Source organism: Pseudophryne corroboree, chromosome 1 (genome assembly GCF_028390025.1).
Source record: "Pseudophryne corroboree isolate aPseCor3 chromosome 1, aPseCor3.hap2, whole genome shotgun sequence".
NCBI classification, from domain to species: domain Eukaryota; kingdom Metazoa; phylum Chordata; class Amphibia; order Anura; family Myobatrachidae; genus Pseudophryne; species Pseudophryne corroboree.
Window position 1 is genome coordinate 825,666,610 of NC_086444.1, and position 24,657 is coordinate 825,691,266.

Sequence of the window (24,657 nt, forward strand, 5' to 3'; positions counted from 1 at the left end):
TAATTTTAAGAGTTCTTTATATATATTTATAGTATATCTATAAAAGCTGTTTACTATATGTTAAATCTGTAGTTTTTATTACTATAAACTATTTATATCCCTCGAAATATGATTAATAATGTGTTATTATTACTTATATAGTAAGGGTGAGCACTGCTGGGGGCATTAGGTGTATCTGGCACTATTTGGAGTACTATGTGTATTCGGCACTGCTGGGGGCTTATTGTGTGACATAATGTGAATTTGGCTCATACTGGGTGACGTAATGTGAATTTCGGCTCATACTGTGTGGCGTAATGCGAATTTCGGCTCATACTGTGGCGTAACGTGAGTTTTGGCTCATACTGCGTGGCGTAACGTGAATTTTGGCTCATACTGTGTGGCGCAATGTGAATTTTGGCTCATACTGCGTGGCGTAATGTGAATTTTGGCTCATACTGTGTGGCGTAATGTGAATTTTGACTCATACTGTGTGGCGTAATGTGAATTTTGGCTCATACTGTGTGGCGTAATGGAAATTTTGACTCACTGTGTGGCGTAATGTGCATTTTGGCTCATACTGTGTGGTGTAAGGTAAATTTTGTCTCATACTGTGTGGCGTAAGGTAAATTTCAGCTCATCCTGTGTGGCATAATGTGAATAAGGGGCACTACTGTCAGTAGGTGGTGAGCATGGGGACGTGTGACAAAAGCTAGTGACCTGCATATATAAACACATAAGAAGAACTAGAAAGGCGGTTATTAAGTTGGGTGCACAAAATCTATTTGTTGAATTAATTGTAAAGATAAAACGTAGCTTTTATTGCTTATATTAACATAAAGAAGGGCCTTGTGGTAGGACACATACAGCAAAATATAGAGGTTAAAAACATGACATTTACAAACATATAAGTGATAAAGAATGAAAAAATTGTGAAAGAAAGATTCTTAAAAAGTGGGGCCACCACAATGACTCCTGCAACTTATATGGTTGTTTGTTTCTGTGTAGGATTCGAGCCACTAAAGATACTAAGGTGAGTAGTGCTTAAGCGTACCTTAATGTACTTATGAAAATAAAGATATTTGATGTAGTCACAGTAAGTTAGATGTTGTAATTCAACTGTGTTACAACCTGTATGGTGTACACATGTATGTGTATGTGTGTCACACTCAGCTGGTATATATAGTCTGATGGCATAGAAAGAGGCAAATGTGGCTCTGATGGCACATGTGTAAATTATAAACTTTACTTGTTACTTGTGTTATATTAAAACTGAAATGTTTGGCCCCGTAAATCTTCCGTACTTTTCAGAGTGGCGCACTCAAAATCAGGGTGTAGGTGCTGAAGGGTGCAAGGGATGGGGAATGTATATACTTACCACTCTCTAATTCCGCCACTGGGTCAGGGATAGGTTGGAGAAGTGTAATCAGCAACAGGGTGCAGCGGCAGCTAGGACTTAGGGCTATGCCATAGCAGACAGTCAGTACCAGATGGTTGTTGCACCTTTTATTTTTCATTTTATTTATCTGGGGTGTATTATAGCTACTTTCTTATTAGAAATGTGTGAGAAATTAGATTTAAGTTATGTGATTTTACTGAGGGAATGTAAAATAGATGATATGTCCCTGGGTGGAGCTAGACACGCCCAAAAGGTGGTGTTAGACATGCCCAAAAGGTGGTGCTAGACACACCCAAAAGGTGGTGCTAGTCGCATGCCCCTCCGGCGGCGCACCCCCTAATAAATATGTCCGTACACGTACGCAGGCACAGTACATACATACATATATACATCCATACACTACCTCCATACATACAGACATATATACAATACATCCATACGTACATACATTCATACACTGCCTCCGTACGTACGTACGTACGTACACTGCCTCCATACATACATCCATACACTGCCTCCATACATACATACATATATACATACATACACTGCCTACGTACGTACGTACGTACGTACGTACGTACATACACTGCCTCCATACGTATATATATATATATATATATATATATATATACACACACACACACACACATACACTGCCTCCATATGTACATATATACATCCATACACTACATCCATACGTATATACATATATACATACATACATACACTGCCCCCATACATCCATCCATATACTGCCTCCATGCATACGCACATATATACACTGTCTCCATACATAAATCCATGTACATAATGGCTCCATACATACTGTTCATAAATCCAATGCTCCCCCCCTGAGCACACTTTAGCCACTACCACTTCGCCAGGGTGTGACTCTAGGCAGCCACTACTCCGGGTGCCCCACCATCACACCAAAGGGGCGAAATCTTACCGCTGGCTAGGATGCTGTGGAGGGGTTACTGCTCCCGCTGCTGCCACCATCTTCCGGCTCATGGTGCCGCCCAGTTAGTGCTGCTGCTAGCGGGGAGACACTGCTGCTGCTGCTGCCGGCTCCATAGTGCACAGCAGCTGGTGAGGGGGGATGGCTGTTGCTGGTGAGGGGCGGGTGGCTGCTGTTGGCGGGGAGGCACTGCCACTGCTCCTGCTGCTGCCGCCGGCTCCGAGTCCATAGTGCGCTGCAGATGGCGCGGGACGGGCGGTTGCTTCTGTCGAGGGGCGGGTGACTTCTGCCTCTGATTACATTTTTTTAAACAAATCGGTGCTGTGGGTTGAGGGGAAAGTGGCGGCCACTCATTCCTAGTTGTGCTGCTGACTAAGTGCTGCCCTCCAGCGGCCGGCACTCTAGGCAGCTGCCTAATGGTAGCGCCAGCCCTGGGTGCCCCCTTCGCTGCTGGAGCCCGGCGGCAATCGACTCCATTGCCTCCATTACTTTCCCCACTGACGCCCGCTTAGGTTAGAGCAGAGCAGATTTCGCACACAGAGATGGTAAGGATTCTTCACAGTAAGGACGATATGTATTTGGAATTCCCTGCCTGAGAGAGTAGTAATGGTGGACTCGGTCATTACTTTTAAGAATGGGCTAGATAAATTCCTAATGGATAAGGATATACTGGGTTATGCTGGGTAAATCATGTACTATAGTAATAAAAAACAAAATAAAATAAATAAAAACAAAACAAAGGAGTATTTTAGTTTACGGCTAAACATGCACCACAGTTAAAACTAGTCTTACAAATATTTCAGTGTAGGAGATCACTAACAGATTGAACTTGAAGGACAAATTGTCTTTTTTCAACCTCAGAAACTATGGGGGTCATTCCGCGTTGATCACTCGCTAGCTACTTTTAGCAGCCGTGCAAACGCATAGTCGCCGCCCACGGGGGAGTGTATTTTCATTTGCAAATGTGCGAACGCGTATGCAGCCGAGCGGGACAAAACCTTTTTTTGCAGTTTCTGAGTAGCTCTGGACTTACTCAGCCCTTGCGATCACTTCACTCTTTTTGGTCCCGGAATTGCCGTCAGATACACCTGCCCTGCAAACGCTTGGACACGCCTGCGTTTTCCAAACACTCCCTGAAAACGGTCATTTGCCACCCACAAACGCCCTCTTCCTGTCAATCTCCTTGCGATCAGCTGTGCGAATGGATTCTTCGTTAAATCCATCGCCTAGCAACGTTCCGCTTTGTACACGTACGACGTGCCTGCGCATTGCGGTGCATATGCATGCGCAGTAGTAACTTGTTCACTGCACTGCGAAAAACGTCAGCGAGCGATCAACTCGGAATGACTCCCTATGTTACTATGTTACAAGTAATTGCAGGTGAAGTGGAAAGTTCTTTCAGCATTTAAAACAGGGAGTTTACATTTGTTGTTTAAAAGCAGTCCTTCTGTATTCCTGATTGTTGTTACAATGTTTTCCTTCTGTTTTACTTTGGTTTAACATCACCGTAATGTCGAAATTAGAATTCAGTTTTATCACACTTTGATAATATGCAGTTAGATAATATACACCCAGCCTATACAATTAAACTTAAGTAGAGAAACAGTGCATGTATACTCAATAATTGGAATCTAAACCCAATCCCCATCCCCCTACAATGGATATCAATAAAATGGCTAAACAAACAACCATGGCGTTCTAGCATACCATTTATCTAAGAATTAAAAAAAAATTCATGACTTCACACAGATTGGAGTGTGCAAATAATAGTTTTGCAAATCAATTTAGGAAGAGACTTTAGGTCAATAGCAGATGTCTAATACCACCTATAGATGTTTTTACCAAAGCATATATCTTTACAAAGCAGTAATTAGTTGTAATGCTCTGCACAACAGTTGAAGATGTTTTACAGTACCTAAGCACATATATTTAGAAACCATTATTTTAGTAATAATGCTCTGAAGAAGAGTTGATATTTTTACCTGAGCATATATCTTTACAAAGAAAAGTAGTAATTAGTTGTAATGCTCTGCAGAAGATTTGAAGATGTTTTTACCTAAGCATACATTTTTACAAAGCAGCAGAGCCGTAACTAGACATTTTGGTGCCATGTGCCAGAAAGAGAATTGGTGACCTCTACCCCACATATTTAAAATAGTGAAAGTGTCAGAAATGACAGTGTCAAATATATAGGGCGTGTCCTCATGGGGATGAGGCATGGTCACAGAATAGTACCAATTCACAAAACACGACACAGTAGTGTCTGTTAGTCACATTACACCACACAGTAGTACCCCTTATACATGTTACGCCACACAGTTGTGCCCCTTATACAGGTTATGCCACACAGTAGAGCTCCTTATACATGTTACACCACAGTAGAGCTTCATATACACATTATGCCATGGTAGAGCCCCTACACACATTATACCACAGTAGAGACACTTATACATGTTACGTCACAGTAGAGCCCCTTATACACATTATGCCAGGTAGAGCCCTTTATACACATTATGCCAAGTAGAGCCCCTCCACCCCATTCCTCCTCCTCATTCTGGATCCCCCCTCCCCCTGGATCACTTTATTGTGCCTGGCTACAGCATCAATGAAACAGCTCTTGTGTACTTGTGTGGGAAGTCCCTCTGGACACTGTAGGAGACGAGGAAGCCCCTACAGACAATTCTGTGCCTGGCAGAAGTCCTTGCACACAGGGGAGAGACAACTGCAGCACTTCCCTAATTACAGCCCTAGCTAGAAGGATAAGAGATGTGCAAATTGCAAGATGTTCCCTATATATCAGCACAGAGCCAAAATATATTTATTATAACAGCCTAATAGGTTAAATTAACTACTTCTTTCACAGTATTTACAATAAACCTTGCATCAAAATAACTAAAGTTGTCACGAACCGGTCTCTCACCTTTGCGGGTTCTGGGGTTCATCCGTTGCCAGTGCGGTTGCTCGCGGTGCTGTGCGCCCGTGTGGGGACACGGCGTGATCAATGGCACAGGTAATGCAGAGTCTGGGAACTGTGAGTGCGGGGACCAAATGGCCTAAGGCATGCGGTGTGTCTGCTGTATAGGAGGTGGCCATGTTGGAGACCAAATAGCTAATACTGAGCACTTGTGAAAACACCTGTGGGCAGGTGTAAGCCAATCCCGTGCTTGTGCTGCCTTTAAGTAGGCTGGGATTATGTCACTCTGGGCCAGTGCTTTGTTGTATCAAAGCTGTGCTCTAGCTCTGAACTCTCTCCGTGCATTCCTGTGTGATTCCCGTGGTCCAGAAATCGCCTCCGTTCCCAGAGGTCCGTTTTGCAGCCTTCACTGCCAAAGATCTACCGGCTCTTCATTGTGCTATCAGTCAATTGCACACCTATTGGAAATACTTGGATTCCCAGTGTCCTGCATGAGGTTACCTTGTCTGTCTGCCTATCATACAAAGTCTGGAGGATTCCAATTCCCTCAGCTGTTCGTTTGTTCAACTCTGCATTTAACCCATTCATCACCTCGCCATCTACTACAGTTTCACAGTGATCTCCGGAACCCGCAAGTAACCCAATTCAGTACTTTTTCTATGTTGTCATTACAAGGATAATTCTTCACAGTCTCTCAGTTAACTCTTAAAACTCCATTGCAAATTCTTACAATTAATTCTCCATGTCTGCATTAACCAGTTAAACACAATCTGCAGTTCAGCATCAAAGCCTGTTTATATTTGGACAATTCAACATTTATTCTTCAGCTTGTTTTTGCATATGTTTCCATGAACATTTCTTTTATTTATTTCTGAGTTTTCTCTTGCATATTATTTCTGTCATTCCTGCAATACTTCAGTATAATGATGATTAACAACTAGTCATTTAACTCCTTACTGAATTGTTACTTTAATAAATATATGAAACGGAACTTCCTTCGTCCTCCCTGTTTTCTTCATACCCCAGCACCTACCCCTGTGGTTGGTTCCAGGTTAACGGATTCACAAAAACACCTGGACCTGACAGTAAGCACTGGCCACATGGATCCGTCAAGTGACCAATTCGCAGGAGGCGGTGCTACGTCAAATATCCTTTCCCGTCTGGAAAACCAGGAGTCTATACAGACACAAATAGTGCAGTTTATGCAAACTATGGCAGACCGTTTAGAGACTCTTCATACAGCAATTAAAACGTCTCAAGTCCAGATTCCAACTCCGGTTGTCCCAGTTACCACTACAGCTTCTCCTGTGATGCTGCCTACGTCCCGCTTGCAGTTACCCTCTCCGAGTAAGTTTGACGGAACTCCAAAACTTTGCAGGGGATTCCTGAATCAATGCGAGATCCAGTTCGAACTGATGTCCGCCAGTTTCCCATCAGCTCGTTCTAAGGTCGCATATATTATTGCCCTCCTCTCCGGTCAGGCTCTGGAGTGGGCATCACCATTATGGGAGAGAGGTGATCCTATCCTCTCTAATTACAAAGAGTTTGTATCTTCTTTCCGGAGAATCTTTGACGAACCCGGCAGGACCACCTCAGCATCTTTGGAGATTCTCCGTCTACGTCAAGGTTTACGTCCTGTCAATCAATATATTGTTCAGTTTCGCACGTTGTCTTCAGAGTTAAACTGGAATGAGGAGGCCCTGATCGCCGCGTTTTGGAATGGACTTTCTGAGAGAATCAAGGACGATTTAACTATCCGGGATGTGCCAACTAAACTGGATGAATTGATTTCTCTCTGTAACAAACTTGACCTACGCTACAGGGAGCGATGTTTAGAGAAATCCAGGGCAGAGCGATCCAGTCCACGTTATCATCCTAGGCCTCGACAAGATTCTTCATCACAGTCTCCGGTAACGACAGACGAACCTATGCAGATTGGGCGCTCTCGCCTCACAGAAGAGGAACGACTTCGTCGTCGACAGGGTAACCTCTGCATGTACTGTGGGTCCTCTGAACACTTAGTTAAATTCTGCAAACTCCGACCGGGAAACTCTCGCTCCTAGCTTATTCAAGAGAGGTTAAGCTAGGAGTTACTCTAGAATCACGTTCTGGGAAAGAGCCGACCTTGTCTATTCAATTAGAAGTGCCAAGTTCTACAGTGAAAGTTTCAGCTCTCCTAGATTCTGGGGCAGCCGAGAACTTCATCTCCTCAGCCTTTGTCATGCGGTCTAAAGTTCAAACCATGCCTCTGGAAGCAGCAGTTGCCGTTACAGCAGTGGATGGAAGTCGAATTCCAGATGGTATAATTACTCATCGAACCGTATGTCTCAAGATGAAAGTTGGTGTGCTCCATTCCGAATACCTCTCCTTCTACGTGATTCCCAAAGCCTCTCAAGATGTGATACTTGGTTTACCTTGGCTGCAGAAACATAACCCTCAACTTAATTGGCAAACCATGGAAGTCCTTTCATGGGGTAAATCTTGTACCAAGAACTGTTTAGCCTCAATTGTACCTCTCCGGTTAATCAGCCTTCCCGACCTACCTCCGGTGTATCAATCCTTTGCGGATGTTTTCAGTAAACAAGCAGCAGACTCTCTACCTCCTCATCGCGAATGGGACTGCCCAATTGTCCTGGTTCCGGGTAAAACACCTCCTAGGGGACGAATTTATCCGCTATCCATCCCAGAGACGCAAGCTATGTCTGATTATATACAAGAAAATCTAACCAAAGGATTTATCAGACCATCTTCTTCACCTGCAGGAGCCGGATTCTTTTTCGTTAAGAAGAAGGACGGTGGGTTACGACCATGCATAGATTACCGTGGACTCAATGAGATCACTGTGAAAAACAAGTATCCATTACCCTTAATTCCAGAATTATTTGACCGGGTAAAAGGAGCTACTGTGTTTACAAAACTGGATCTCCGAGGGGCCTACAATTTAATCCGCATCCGAGAAGGGGACGAGTGGAAGACTGCTTTTAATACCCGGGATGGGCATTACGAATACCTTGTAATGCCTTTCGGTCTTTGTAATGCACCTGCAGTTTTTCAAAGCTATGTGAATGAACTTTTTCGTGATCTTCTCTACAAGTGTCTAGTAGTGTACCTGGATGATATCCTAATATTCTCTAGGGATATAAAGTCTCACCGTCACCAAGTTAAAGAGGTACTGACACGTCTGAGGAAAAATCAACTTTATTGTAAGTTAGAGAAGTGCACTTTTGAAGTATCTTCCATACCGTTCCTTGGTTACATCATTTCTGGATCAGAGCTATGTATGGATCCCGGTAAGGTACAAGCTATCCGAGATTGGTCCACTCCTACAACTCTCAAGGGGATTCAGCGATTTCTCGGCTTTGCTAATTTCTATAGGAGATTCATTAAGAATTATTCTACGTTAGCTGCTCCCATCACAGCCCTAACTTGTAAGGGAGCAAATCCTACGAACTGGTCTTCAGAAGCAATCAAAGCCTTCTCTGATTTAAAGCAAGCCTTTGTGTCAGCCCCCATTCTTCGACAGCCTGATCTGAATCGTCCCTTTCTACTAGAGGTGGATGCATCTACAGAAGCAGTAGGAGCTGTGTTGTCACAAGTCTTTGAAGATAAAAAGGTCCATCCCTGCGGATATTTCTCCCGTAAGTTCCTCCCGGCAGAACGTAATTATGCAATCGGTGAGCAAGAGTTACTTGCCATCAAGTTGGCATTTGAGGAGTGGAGATACCTTCTAGAAGGAGCTCAACATCGCATTACAGTTTATACTGATCATAAGAATCTTCTGTATCTGCAGTCAGCTCAGTGTTTGAATCCACGACAAGCCCGATGGGCGCTTTTCTTCTCACGATTTGATTTCAAACTCACCTATCGTCCAGGGTCTCAGAACAAAAAGGCAGATGCCCTTTCCCGGTCCTTTGCTTCTTCTGAATTAAATGATGCTACCACGAATCAAGCCATTGTGAATCCTAGGTCCTTTTTAATGACTCGAACCTCTCCAGTTCCTCCGCCTGGCAAGACCTTTGTCGCCACAAGTCTTCGAAAACGGCTGCTTACCTGGGCTCACTCCTCTTCCTTCATGGGTCATCCTGGGGTTCTAAAGACTCTCAAGTTTATTCAACAGTCTTATTGGTGGCCACGTCTCAAAGCCGATGTCCAAGAGTTTATAGCAGCATGTCCTAAATGTGCCCAACATAAGAGTCCAAGAAGTTCTCCACCAGGTTTGTTACATCCACTATCCATACCCAAACAACCATGGACTCATATCTCAATGGATTTCGTGACCGATCTACCTCCATCAAAAGGGCGAAATACCATTTGGGTGATAGTGGATCGATTTTCGAAAATGGCACATTTCATTCCATTAACTGGGTTACCATCAGCCCCTTTACTAGCCAGATTGTTCATCTCTGAAATCTTCAAGTTGCATGGCCTTCCTCGAGAAATTGTTTCTGATCGGGGAACACAGTTTGTGGCCAAGTTTTGGAGGTCGCTTTGTTCATCTTTAAATGTCAAGTTGAACTTTTCTTCTGCATATCATCCTCAGACAGATGGACAAACTGAGAGAGTCAACCAAGACCTTGAAACATTTCTCCGGCTATATATATCGTCCTCACAGGATGACTGGGTTGACTACCTTCCATTTGGCAGAATTTGCTCATAATAATCTCTTCCATTCATCTTCAGAATCTACGCCCTTTTATATTAACTTCGGCTTTCATCCTCGTGTGCCAGAGTTTCATCCATTGCCAGCCCTAGAGGTCCCAGCGGCAGATCAAGAGCTTCAACGTCTATCTAGCATCTGGAGTTGTGTACGTAAGTCCTTGGTCAAAACTTCCGCTCGTTATAAATCTTTTGCAGATAAAAAACGTAAAGCTGTACCGAATTACAAAGTGGGAGACCAAGTTTGGATTTCTACGCGCAATCTCAAGTTCAAAGTTCCTTCTAAGAAATTTGCTCCCAGGTTTATTGGTCCATTTCCCATTGTAAAGGTACTCAACCCTGTGTCATACAAAGTCAAGCTGCCACCGTCTTTGAGAATTCCTAACGCCTTTCATACATCTTTACTGAAGCCTTTGATTCTCAATAAGTTCCGTACTACCCAGTCCAAATCTCCTAAAGTTAACTCTTTGCAGAATGAGGAATTTGAAGTTAAAGAGATTGTGGACTCACGTTCCTGATATGGACGTTTACAGTTTCTGGTCGACTGGAAGGGTTACGGCCCGGAGGAGAGATCCTGGGTTTTCTCTGAAGATGTTCATGCTCCAAGACTGGTACAGAAATACTTCTTCAAAAATCCTGACAAGGTTCAAAGGTGTTCGGAGACCACCCGTAGAAGAGGGGGTACTGTCACGAACCGGTCTCTCACCTTTGCGGGTTCTGGGGTTCATCCGTTGCCAGTGCGGTTGCTCGCGGTGCTGTGCGCCCGTGTGGGGACACGGCGTGATCAATGGCACAGGTAATGCAGAGTCTGGGAACTGTGAGTGCGGGGACCAAATGGCCTAAGGCACTGCGGTGTGTCTGCTGTATAGGAGGTGGCCATGTTGGAGACCAAATAGCTAATACTGAGCACTTGTGAAAACACCTGTGGGCAGGTGTAAGCCAATCCCGTGCTTGTGCTGCCTTTAAGTAGGCTGGGATTATGTCACTCTGGGCCAGTGCTTTGTTGTATCAAAGCTGTGCTCTAGCTCTGAACTCTCTCCGTGCATTCCTGTGTGATTCCCGTGGTCCAGAAATCGCCTCCGTTCCCAGAGGTCCGTTTTGCAGCCTTCACTGCCAAAGATCTACCGGCTCTTCATTGTGCTATCAGTCAATTGCACACCTATTGGAAATACTTGGATTCCCAGTGTCCTGCATGAGGTTACCTTGTCTGTCTGCCTATCATACAAAGTCTGGAGGATTCCAATTCCCTCAGCTGTTCGTTTGTTCAACTCTGCATTTAACCCATTCATCACCTCGCCATCTACTACAGTTTCACAGTGATCTCCGGAACCCGCAAGTAACCCAATTCAGTACTTTTTCTATGTTGTCATTACAAGGATAATTCTTCACAGTCTCTCAGTTAACTCTTAAAACTCCATTGCAAATTCTTACAATTAATTCTCCATGTCTGCATTAACCAGTTAAACACAATCTGCAGTTCAGCATCAAAGCCTGTTTATATTTGGACAATTCAACATTTATTCTTTAGCTTGTTTTTGCATATGTTTCCATGAACATTTCTTTTATTTATTTCTGAGTTTTCTCTTGCATATTATTTCTGTCATTCCTGCAATACTTCAGTATAATGATGATTAACAACTAGTCATTTAACTCCTTACTGAATTGTTACTTTAATAAATATATGAAACGGAACTTCCTTCGTCCTCCCTGTTTTCTTCATACCCCAGCACCTACCCCTGTGGTTGGTTCCAGGTTAACGGATTCACAAAACACCTGGACCTGACAAAAGTAAACTTAAGATAACATTGTACTAATTTACTGTGCTCATAATTTCCCTATGCGGGTTAAGTAAATAAAAAAAAGTAAATGTTGGTAATGCTCATGCAGAAGCAGTACAATATTGTGTTACTAAGTAATGGACAACTGGCAAGCTCTCTCTCTGATAAACATAAAAGGCCAGATGTAATAGCGTCCAAGTTCGTCGGATGTGCGGGTTGCTGGCTGATTTATACATTACAACAGGCAGCGCTGCAGCTGGCAGCGCATACATAGGTGGGCAATTGTGGGTGGATGTAGACGTGTGCCCACAGGGCAAATGCACTGTGTGCTAAGCACTGTCCGCACCACCCTAAATATTTTCTGGCAAAGCAGTAATTAGTTGTAATGCTCTGTAGAAGTGATGGCTCTGTGATGAGCCAACAACAATGACGCTTTTATGTATGAAGGATGGTGGCCCTGTGAAGTCTCCAGAAACAAGGCTCTGTGACATGTTATGATTTGTCACTTACTTATAAGTGTGCCCCTTGTCTCTGATCCCCATGATTCTCCCACTGACTAACATAGGATGCAATTTCTTCTTTCTGGTTTAAATGATTCAAAGTGACTCAAGTGCTTCTGGCTTCTAATTGGTCGCCGGTGGTACACTCACATCGCCCTTATGACATCTGACAGTGTTGTGACTAGAAGACTGGTCCTGCACTTTTACTAAGTGATTTGCAGTTTTAAAAGAAATATCATGTTAATATATGTATATAGGTATGTTGTGCAAATGTAAGTAAACACCTGTGTAACCTGTTAATTGTTTACACTACAGCAGAGTATAACTAATTGGGGTTGGGTATGAAGTGCCGGCAGCCGGGATACTTGCAGTCACATGACCGACCGCGTCGTCCCGACAGTGAGAATCTCAACACCGGGCGGGGTAAGTATTTTACCCTTCTCCCCTCCCCGACCCCTCTGGGGGTGTCAGCTACAGCTAATCCCCCTCCCAAGTTCCTAACCCCCTCCCCCCAAGCCTAACCCTAAACCTCTCCCCTCCCCACAGGCCCAAACAATAACCCCCACCCCGATACTCACCATTGGGATGTCAGCTGTCAGTGTCCTTGCGCCAGTCTCCTGAGGGGTGTCGGGATTCCAGGGCCTGGCTCACGTGACCACCGGCATCCTGCCCGCCAGGATGCCAAACACCTCCCACTAATGATAGCATCCCACTGCTTTTATGCCTTGAGAAATTGTGTTATCGCAAATGAACACTTGTCAGCTTGAATCACCACTTATCACTTGAGTATACTGACATGAAATTCTGTCAGCAATAAAGAAATAGATTTATATAAATATATGCTACTTTTGCATGCCACTTTCCATTATTCTTGATTCTCTCTTTACTCATCTACAAATGGTATCTGCAAGCATAGAATTTTTCCACAGAGAGCAATCATATGTTATTCTCTGCATTCAGGCTCCCACCATTATAGTTAACCAATTAAACAGATTAGGCAGGAGCTTTTATTTGTTAATTTAGGTCTATCAAGTATGATACCAGGAGAAAACGTCCACAGAGGAAGAAATGGAAACATACTTCCATAAATATTCATATACATGTTATCTGAGCTCTAAGTTTACACATGCAACAAGCTTAAACCTGCCTTTCTCTTGGTCTCTGTGATACTGCTTATGGACACTGTGATTGCCAGCAAGATATATGTATTGCCTATGATATTTTCTTAATAAAGAACTGAGGGGCAGATTTATGAAGCCTGGTGAAGTGATAAAGTGGAAGGTGATAAAGCACCTGCGAATCAGCTCCTAACTTCCATGCAGGGCCATTTTTACAGGCGTGCGAGCCGTGCATTTGCACAGGGCGCCTGCCGCGGATCCTGCTGGCAGCTGCTGCCTTCACATTCCTGTCTCCCCCCGTCCCTCCATTTTGCTCCGCTCACTGGGCGGAGTGATGCATTCTGATGCGTTTGCGCCGTGACGTCATGATGTATTGACGCCATGACGTCACACGCCGGGGTTTAGACTATAAAATGTTAGACGCCACAGAGGAGCGGGTGGGCACCATTTTATAAGTGACAAGTGTGGATCAGAGCGGCTCGGGCGGCTGACAGAGCGGCTCGGGCGGCTGACGGAGCGGAGTGGAGGACGAGAAATGGCGGCCCTGTGGAGGATTGTGTCACTCACTGTAGCTGGAGGCAGGCAGGTTTTCGAAGACTGTGTCACAGGCCGCGGGCTGTGGCGGTGTTAGCGGCTGTGAGTGACGGACAGGCCGCAGCACTCACACAGTCAGTGACCCACCGACCGGACTGCACACTGACTTTTCTGCAGCCAGCAGTCTCTCAGTCACAATCAGACTGCTGGCTTGCTGTGGCAATTTTCTGGATATAGGTAAATGTAGGCTATGGGTGGGAGCCTGCAATTACCCCCCCCCCCCCCCCTTCTTTTGCAGGCTCCCATCTATAGACTACATCCTATAATTCATCTTATTTTTAAATGGTGCCATTTCAATGTCATTCCCCCCCCCCTCCCCTTTTTTTTTTTTAAATTAAAGGGTGTAGTGCAAGGGAGCCTGTAGTGTCAACTTATTTTATTTAATATTTAAGGGGTGGGGGTGTGGGGTTGTTTGATATATGCAGCCATTGCTGCTGCTTGGAATTTTTTGCTTATTTTTTATTCCAGGGTAGAAGTATAATATGTTTGGAATGCACTACCTGTGCCGTTTCTTGCGGCGGGCGAGCCGTGCGAAACGGCACAGGGCGCCCGCCGCGGCACTTTGCGGGTCCCTGAGTACTCCCTCCTACCTCTTCCCGAATATTCCTTCTTGGGGGGCGGAGTTTCGTGGAATGACGCGGTTGCATCATGATGACACGACGCAACCGCGTCATTCAGCGAACCTCCTCCCCCCCGAGCAGGAGTACCCGGGAAGAGGAGGGGGAGCCAAGCTGAAAAGAGGAGGTGCCGGCGGCCGGCGCGAGGAAGGAGCGGGAAGAGCCTCTTGATATGTAAGTTGTATATCCCCCCCCCCCTCCCTATACCTTCCTCCCCCCCTCCACTTGACACTTGCCTGCCACACTGTATAGAATGGGGACACTTGTCTGCCGTGCTGTGTAAATTGGGGACACTTGCCCGAGCAGCAATAGGGGGCGTGGCTTCGTACAGGGGGCGTGGTCATTTACGCCCTCTGTACAGACTGAAATGATGTGCGGTGCGCGATGACGTCATCGCGCATCGCACAGTAAAGGACCTCTCCACGAAGGGAAACTAGATGCGTACGCGTCTAGTTTCCCTTCACAGCGGCAGCACGGGGGCAGCGGCCAGCGGCAGCAGGGGGGGGGGCACACAGCAGCAGCGGATCTTGCCCTGGTGCGGCGCCCTCCAGATGGCGCCCTGCTCCCTACGGAAGGCGGCGCCCGAGCAAAAGTCCTGCTTGCACGTTGGAAGATCCGCAACTGATTATACCATGCAACTTATACCCCTGCCACATTTGTTGCACCAGGTACACATATGTGCAGTGCTGGCCATGTCCCACCCATTGACTCTGCCTGGAAACACATCCATTGCCCACTGTGTGCCCATTAATACAGTATATAAACGCATGCACACCTCATCGACCCTGCAGCATCATACATTATTAATCTCCAGCCACAGGGTGCAGTTCTAAGGGACTAATTTGTCAATTATTAATTGCAATTTCAGGGGTTTGCTTTCAGACATACCAAGGTTCCATGTAAGTGTCAAATAGTGCTGGTTAGAGCGCATTTTGCACTTACCGCCTCTTCATACATCACCCCCATAGGTTCTATGACTAACTGTTACATCTTGACCACACAACCTGGTAAGTCTCATTCTCTCATGTCATCAATGGCCGCCAGGGCCGGTGACGGGGGTAAAAGGGGACACCTGTACCGGGCCCCAAGGATCAGGGGGGCCCCAAGTATACGCTGCTTAGTGTCTGGCAGGGATGTGAGCCGTCTTGTCCAAATAGGGCAGTGAGCTGTAGGCAGTGTGGGCAGAGCCTCAGAATGACAGGAACCTCTCACACACAGTGACTGTGCGGCACAAGTGTGTGCCCACTCTACCAGGTCCAGCTGTGTTGCAGGCAGTTATGGGACATGGCAGCAGCTCTGCTGGCCAGGATTCCTGTGCCGTCCTCTACTGGTGGGGTGTGAGGGCCACATGGTTCTTGCTGTGCGATATTGGGGTCTGGATACTGGGTAGTGCAGCGCAGTCTATCCCTGGGGTAAGAGTGGCTTGGTGAGGGGATACAGGGCTTTGGGATGGGGAAGCTGGGAATGCAGCATGAAGTCATTGCGGAGAGACAGACTGCGGGGTATGTGGGAGGAAGGAGAGGGAGAGACAGACCGTGGCCAGGGTCAGATTAACAATGGGGTGGATGGAGCTGCAGCTCCAGACCTCCCATTGAAAATAGGCCCACAGGAGCCAATGCGGTGCAGTCAGTGTTGACAGGAAAAAAAATTATCCTGTCACCACCAGCAGCTCACCGCATTCACCTCCCAAGGTGCCCAACGTAGCACCAGCTGGCTACTGTGCCTAACACCCCATGGCCTTGGCTTGTCAGTCTGACACTCTGCTGCGGTGCTGCCCAGACCCGCCGGAACTCAACCCCCCCCCCCCCCCCCGGTTTCACCGAAGCTCCGCCCCCAGATCAATCAGAAGCTCTGTCTTTATACTAGCTCCGCTCCTGATCCCGTCTAAGCTCTGCCCCCAGACCCGATGAAGCTCCGCCCCCAACACCAGTCCGGAGCTTGTCCTCATACCACTTGAAGCTCCGCCCCCAGACCAATCCAAAGCTTCATCCTCGTGCCACAACAAACAAATGCTCTGCTCTCTGGCCTCTCTGAAGGACCTGCACTGGGGGACTGGGCTGCTCTCTCTGAGGAGAGGTGGGTTATGGATTGCACAGTGCAGCGGACGTGCGACACCTGAGTAGGTGCAGAGCACACCAGGCCCGAGGTCTCCCACCTCCCATATCTCAGTAAGTGGTCTGTCTCATTAGGTGTATTTGTCTGTGTGTGTGTCAGTAAGTAAGCAAGTGGTCTGTGTCGCTAAGTTTGTCTGGGTGTGTCAGCAAGTAATGTCTGTCAGTAAGTGGTCTGTGTTAGTAGGTGTATTTGTCTGTGTGCGTGTCAGTAAGTAATGTCTGTCAGTAATTGGTCTGTCAGTTTATCTGTGTGTGTCAGCAAGTAATGTCTGTCAGTAAGTGGTCTGTGTCAGTAGGTGTATTTGTGTGTGTGTCAGTAAATAATGCCTGTCAGCAAGTGGTCTGTGTCACTAAGTTTGTCTGGGTGTGTCAGCAAGTAATGTCTGTCAGTAAGTGGTCTGTGTCAGTAGGTGTATTTGTCTGTGTGCATGTCAGTAAGTAATGTCTGTCAGTAAGTGGTCTGTGTCAGTAAGTGTATCTGTGTGTGTCAGTAATCTCTGTCAGTAAGTGATCTGTGTCAGTAGGTGTATTTGTCTGTGTGTGTCAGCAAGTAATGTCTGTCAGCAAGTGGTCTGTGTCAGTAAGTGTATCTGTGTGTGTCAGTAAGTAATGTCTGTCAGTAAGTGGTCTGTGTCAGTAAGTGTATCTGTGTGTGTCAGTAAGTAATCTCTGTCAGTAAGTGATGTGTGTCAGTAGGTGTATTTGTATGTGTGCGTGTCAGTAAGTAATGCCTGTCAGTAAGTGGTCTTTGTTAGTAAGTTTGTCTATGTGTGTCAGCAAGTAATGTCTGTCAGCAAGTGGTCTGTGTCAGCAAGTGTATCTGTGTGTGTCAGTAAGTGGTCTGTGTCAGTAAGTGTATCTGTGTGTCAGTAAGTAATCTCTGTCAGTAAGTGATCTGTGTCAGTAGGTGTATTTGTATGTGTGCGTGTCAGTAAGTAATGCCTGTCAGTAAGTGGTCTTTGTTAGTAAGTTTGTCTATGTGTGTCAGCAAGTAATGTCTGTCAGCAAGTGGTCTGTGTCAGCAAGTGTATCTGTGTGTGTCAGTAAGTGGTCTGTGTCAGTAAGTGTATCTGTGTGTCAGTAAGTAATCTCTGTCAGTAAGTGATCTGTGTCAGTAGGTGTGTTTGTCTGTGTGCGTGTCAGTAAGTAATGCCTGTCAGTAAGTGGTCTTTGTCAGTAAGTTTGTCTGTGTGTGTCAGTAAGTAATGTCTGTCAGTAAATGTGTCTGTGTGTGTCAGTAAGTAATGTCTGTCAGCAAGTGGTCTGTGTCTGTAAGTGTATCTGTGTGTCAGTAAGTAATCTGTCAGTAAGTGATCTGTGTCAGTAGGTGTGTTTGTCTGTGTGCGTGTCAGTAAGTAATGCCTGTCAGTAAGTGGTCTGTGTCAGTAAGTGTGTCTGTGTGTGTCAGTAAGTAATGTCTGTCAGTAAGTGGTCTGTGTCAGTAAGTTTGTGTGTGTCAGTAAGTAATGTCTGTCAGTAAGTGGTGTGTGTGAGTAAGTTTGTCTGTGTGTGTGTGTCAGTAAGTAATGTTTGTTAGTAAGTGGTCTGTATCACTAAATTTATTTGTCTGTGTCTGTCAGTAAGTAAGTAGTGTCTGTCAATAAGTGGTCTGTGTCAGTAAGTTTGTGTGTGTGTCAGTAAGTAGTGTCTGTTAGCAAGTGGTTTGTGTCAGTAAGTTTATTTGTCTGTGTGTGTTTGCGTGTGTCAGTACGTAGTGTCTGTCAGTAAGTTTGTGTGTGTGTGTGTCAGTAAGTAGTGTCTGTCAGTAAGTGGTCTGTGTCAGTAAGTTTATTTGTATGTGTGTGTCAGTAAGTGGTCTGTGTCAGTAAGTTTGTGTGTGTGTATCAGTAAATAATGTCTGTCAGTAAGTGGTCTGTGTCAGTAAGTTTGTGTGTGTGTATCAGTAAATAATGTCTGTCAGTAAGTGGTCTGTATCAGTAAGTTTCTGTTTTGTGTGTGTCAGTAAATAGTGTCTGTCAGTAATTGGTGTCTCAGTAAGTTGTGTGTGTGTGTGTGTGTGTGTCAGTAAGGCCCTTACTGACAGACATACCACTTCCTAACAGAATTATTGTAAGGGGTGTCTGTCAGTAAGTGTGTCTGTGTCAATAAGTGTGCATGTATGTGTGTGTCAATGTTTTGTCAGTAAGGAGTGGCTGTCAGTGAGTGGTGTTTATGTCAGTAAGGAGTATTTGTCAGTGAGGTGTGTGTGTGTGTGTCAGTAAGATGTGCCAGTAGGTGGGTCAATGTCAGTTTGTATCATTTAGTGGAATCTGTGTTAGTAAGGATCTAAGAAGAAACACAGGGTGAGGGTTCCGCACTGGAATGCCCTATGGTTTCCTGTGACCTGCAACTCATGCGGCACAGGAATTATACCATGGGAAAAAACTCACAAGTAAAGCCAACTACCATATAACTTTAATAGGGTTATCGTGGTGTCCAGGGCCGGTGCAAGGTCTCTTTGCATCCTAGGCAAAGTTTCAGCCTAGCACCCCCTAATCTGCAAACCCCTTCCAGCATTGATACCTCCGGAGCGGAGATATCATTAAACATAGACAGAGAAATGGGATGACACTCAAGGGGGTATATTTACTAAAAATCCAAGTTTGTCCAGGACCAGCTCAAAGAGCCCGAGGCTGGTTATGCTTAGGAGGGGGGACCCCACGCAATTTTTTTTTTACAGTTTTTAACCCATTCTGCACTGCTCACAATGCACATAATGAAGCCCTGCACGGATCTCACAGATCCGGACGTGATTTCTTGTGTTTTGTCAGGCAGTGTTTTACTAATCACTACCGTAAAACCTGCCTGACATTACGAATCACATCGACATCGGAAAATCCGAATGTGGAAAACTCGGCAGCTTAGTAAATTACCGTATCAGGGCCCTCATTCCGAGTTGATCGGTCGCAAGGCGAATTTAGCAGAGTTACACACGCTAAGCCGCCGCCTACTGGGAGTGTATCTTAGCTTCTTAAAATTGCGACCGATGTATTCGCAATATTGCGATCACAAACTACTTAGCAGTTTTAGAGTAGCTCCACACTTACTCTGCCTGTGCGATCAGTTCAGTGCTTGTCGTTCCTGGTTTGACGTCACAAACACACCCAGCGTTCGCCCAACCACTCCCCCGTTTCTCCGGCCACTCCTGCGTTTTTTCCGGAAACGGTAGCGTTTTCAGCCACACGCCCATAAAACGCCGTGTTTCCGCCCAGTAACACCCATTTCCTGTCAATCACATTACGATCGCCGGAGCGAGGAAAAAGCCGTGAGTAAAAATACTATCTTCATAGCAAAGATACTTGGCGCAGTCGCAGTGCGAATATTGCGCATGCGCACTATGCGGAATTTCACTGCGATGCGATGAAAAATACCGAGCGAACGACTCGGAATGAGGGCCCAGGATTCAAAAAGTTGCAGTAAAATGCACCCGATAAAAAATGAGTTTAAACTCTACACAAACCGACTCAAAACACGAATATTAGTAAATAAATCCCAAGGACTTTTAAAATGAAAAGATATATTCTAATATGTATAAAATTTAGGTGGCATGTTAGGAATCGAATAGGACACTGAGGCCAGTTTCACTTTTATGCAGAGTAATATACATCTGGTGGGCATATTTAATTGTATGTGTATATACATACATATGTATATACGCACCTACATATATTTTTATGTTCCTGTGTTTTCTATAATGTGCTGTGAAACCCCCCACCATCTGTGGTCCCACAGAAACCCCCGTGTGTTACTTACCTTATGTTGTTTTCCCTCATCATTGGCATGGTTCCTCTTACAGTCAGCCGCAGCATTACACCGATGCTACTGGGTGCAGACATGTAGTCAGGTTCTGCTTGGTGCTGGAGAGCTGGGATCCAGGGGTCTGGAGGAGGTGCATCAGGGCTATGAGGAGCGGCCATGGGGGCACCCCTCGGGAGCCATAGTTACATCTGCCTCCTATGTGCCTTCAAATTACTTGATGATACATGTGTCAGCACGGAGGAAGCGCTGAGACACTATGCAGCGCAGCCTGGTAGCGGCAGCTGTACCTGTTTAGACCTGCAGCTGCTGCCAGTGCAGTGCAAAAGGAGGATGTCTCATACAATTTATTGCTTGATGAATTCAGTGGCACCCTCCATGGGCCAGCGCCCCTAGGCAGCTGCCTAATGGAAGAGCCGGCCCTGGTGGTGTCCCGGCTATTAGAGGTGTTGGCGGTGCACCCCAGAGTCAGATATAATAGTCAGAAACACAATAGAGAAAGGAAAGAAGACTCTTTGTTGGGGGCACTCAGATCAAATTCAATAGTACGTTCATCATGTGATCAGAAGTTAAAACATAACCTTTATTTGGTTTTGGTTAAATAATATAGTTTAAGCGCCTTTTATGCAGATATATATATATATATATACATATATAGAGACGCATATGGCTGGCACTCCTGTTAAATATAAAGCAACTGCCCCGGTGCCATCCAAAAAAATTAATAATGAGCACTGATGGTTCCTAGGGAGGATGTGGCACTCTCCCAATAGCAGAAAGAACCAGGCGGCACTCCGAGGACTTGTGCAAAAAGGCAAATTTTAGTGAGAAATCCCAAAAGTGTATGGCATAGCTTTGCCAACGTTTCAGCGCCGCGCAGGGCGCTTTTGTCAAGGCTGTAAGCTAAAACAGGGAACACGACACTGTGTTGTCGTGTTCCCTGTTTTAGCTTACATCCTTGACAAAAGCGCCCTGCGCGGCGCTGAAACGTTGGCAAAGCTATGCCATACACTTTTGTGATTTCTCACTAAAATTTGCCTTTTTGCACAAGTCCTCGGAGTGCCGCCTGGTTCTTTCTGCTATTGGGAGAGTGCCACATCCTCCCTAGGAACCATCAGTGCTCATTATATACATATATATATATAAAAGAAAACAAACAAGGAAGACCCTAATTATACATATCAAGTGTTCATCCGGATATTTCCTTAACGTCCACAATAAATCAGTGGATAGAAAAAACCTGTCACAGTCTGATTCCTATTCACGTGTGACTCAATACTTTAATGGCTCCATGTTGCCATAATATACATTTTACACATTATGGATACCTGCAATGATGTGAACAAGCCTGCGGAGGTGAAGCACGTTATCAGGCAGTGACAGGTACCCCACTCCATGTGCGACGGGCCCACCCGGCTCTGCTTTCTGAGCTCCAGCTCTCCTTGGAAAGTACAAACCGCTAATACCCCTTTCAGTATTGGTGAAAGTTTATACTGTATGGATCTTGTATTAATTTTTACATAACACAGGCATCCTCTCTAAACTCTTTTATTTACTAAACTTCTCTTTACCTTCGGACCCCCTCTCATCATTTGGGTAGTGGTCCCTGCAAGTGTCCATAGGACATCAGGGTCCTGCAATGTCATTGATATCAGGTCACCTAAGCGGTTAGCTTGTCTCCCCCTCTAACACTTGACAGCAGTAGGGCTACTTTATGGGGGTAATTCCAAGTTGATCGCAGCAGGACATTTTTTAGCAGTTTGGCAAAACCATGTGCGCTGCAGGGGAGGCAGATATAACATGTGCAGAAAGAGTTACATTTGGGTGGGTTATTTTGTTTCTGTGCAGGGTAAATACTGGCTGCTTAATTTTTACACTGCAAATTAGATTGCAGATTGAACTCACCACACCCAAATTTAACTCTCTCTGCACATGTTAAATCTGCCTCCCCTGCAGTGCACATGGTTTTGCCCAACTGCTAAAAAATTTCCTGCTGCGATCAACTTGGAATTACCCCCTATATTTCCTCAGCCTCAGTCTATCTCTCTGTAAGCAAGGTGAAAATTGCGTTAAAAATGACTATGGGGGTCGTTCCGAGTTGATCGCTCGCTAGCTACTTTTAGCAGCCGTGCAAATGCTAAGCCGCCGCCCTCTGGGAGTGTATCTTAGCTTAGCAGAAGTGCATACGAAAGGATCGCAGAGCGACTGAAAAAAAAAAGTGCAGTTCCAGAGTAGCTCCAGACCTACTCAGCGCTTGCGATCACTTCAGACTGTTCAGTTCCGGATTTGACGTCACAAACACGCCCTGCATTCTCCCAGCCATGCCTGCGTTTTTCCTGGCACACCTGCGTTTTTTCGAACAGTCCCTGAAAACGGTCAGTTGACACCCAGTAACGCCCCTTTCCTGTCAATCACTCTGCGGCCAGCAGTGCGACTGAAAAGCTTCGCTAGACCTTGTGTAAAACTGCATCTGCCGTTGTGAAAGTACGTTGCGCGTGCGCACTGCGCCGCATACGCATGCACAGAAGTGCCGTTTTTTGGCTTCATCGCTGCACAGTGAACATTTTCAGCTAGTGATCAACTCGGAATGGCCCCCTATATCTAAAAGCTATCTTTCCTTAAAATAAGCACAATAGCTAAAACACCTATTTTGCTATACCTCTAACAACTGTTAAGGGCCCTACAGACTGGGCGACCCGCCGCGGAGCTACCCGACTGGCGATACGGCAGACGGGTGACCCGGCGGTGGGGGGGGGAGGTGACGGGGGGAGTGAAGTATCTTCACTCCCCCCGTCACTTGGCTCCATAGCACTGCATGCTAATATGGACAATCTTGTCCATATTGGCCTGAATGCATAAGCAATGGGGCACCAACGATTAACGAGCGCGGGGCCGCGGATCGTTCATTGTTGGTGCCTACACACTGCACGATACGAACGAGTTCTCGTTCATTAATGTATGAGAACGATCATATCGTGCAGTGTTATCTGCCAGTGTGTAGGACCCTTTACAGTATCCATAATATGTGTCCGTTGTACACACCTTAACAAAATACTAAGTTACAATGTCTAATCAAAAGGTTCGTGCCTGAACCACGTACATCAGTATAAAGAAATATTACAAACTCACCATTTACTTATGAAGAAATGTTTATCTTATGGATCTACCCATGCATAGTTTGTTGGAACATATGTGCAATTACCGCCTTTCTGATGCTAGGTACTGTACAAATTGAATATACTGTACGAGATTTGCGGCTTACCTAGTTACAAAGGAAATGCTACAGTGTTGTAACGATCTAAACTGCTGGTGTAAATGTATACGGTTGTTTTGTCTAGCTACAGTATGGAATTTTGAATAGCTACAAAAGGATGCTATTAGCATATAATGAAGATATGGTTATTGGATTACTGTATACTTATTTGTATTATAAGGACGGAAGGACGCTGAAGCCTCACACTCCTAAGTGAATAATTGAATAATTATTGATTTGAGACTAATTGTTAAAATATGAATGTGTTGTGGGTCACCACATTTAAAAATTTATATTATGGCAACATGGAGCCAAATTCACACGTGAATAGGAATCAGACTGTGACATGTTTTTTCTATCCACTGATTTATGGTGGACATTAAAGAAATATCTAGATGAACACTTGATATGTGTAATTAGGGTCTTCCTTGTTTGTTTCCTTTTCTTTTATATATTACTGCATAAAAGGCGCTTACACTATAATTTTTAACCAAAACCAAATAAAGGTTATGTTTCAACTTCTGATCAAACGAACATACTATTGAATTTGATCTGAGTGCCCCCATAGCTGCACTATTAAGTGGTTGAAGGTAGGCTCTAGCTATGTCCATCATGGAGATAGCCACACCCTCTTATGTAGACCACACCACATTGGTCACACCCCCACATCACTAGTCATACCGCCGCAGCACCTGCCACACATCCTGCAAGGGCACACAATAGTCCTTTCCTAAATTTTAGCTCCAGGCCCATCTGGACCTTAATCTGGCACTGACTGTGGTGTGGGGGAGGAAGAAGAGAGATACATAATTATATACTTGTATATATATATTAACATTTATTAACAGTTTCTTATATAGCACAGCAAATTCCTTTGCGTTTTAATATATATATCTCTCTGAGGGGTCCCCAGAGATGTCACTGTATGGGGCCCCAAGATTTCTGTTGCCGACCCTGATGGGCGCAGCCACACACCCTCTCCAAGGAGGGTATTACGCTGAAAATTTTATATGGAAAC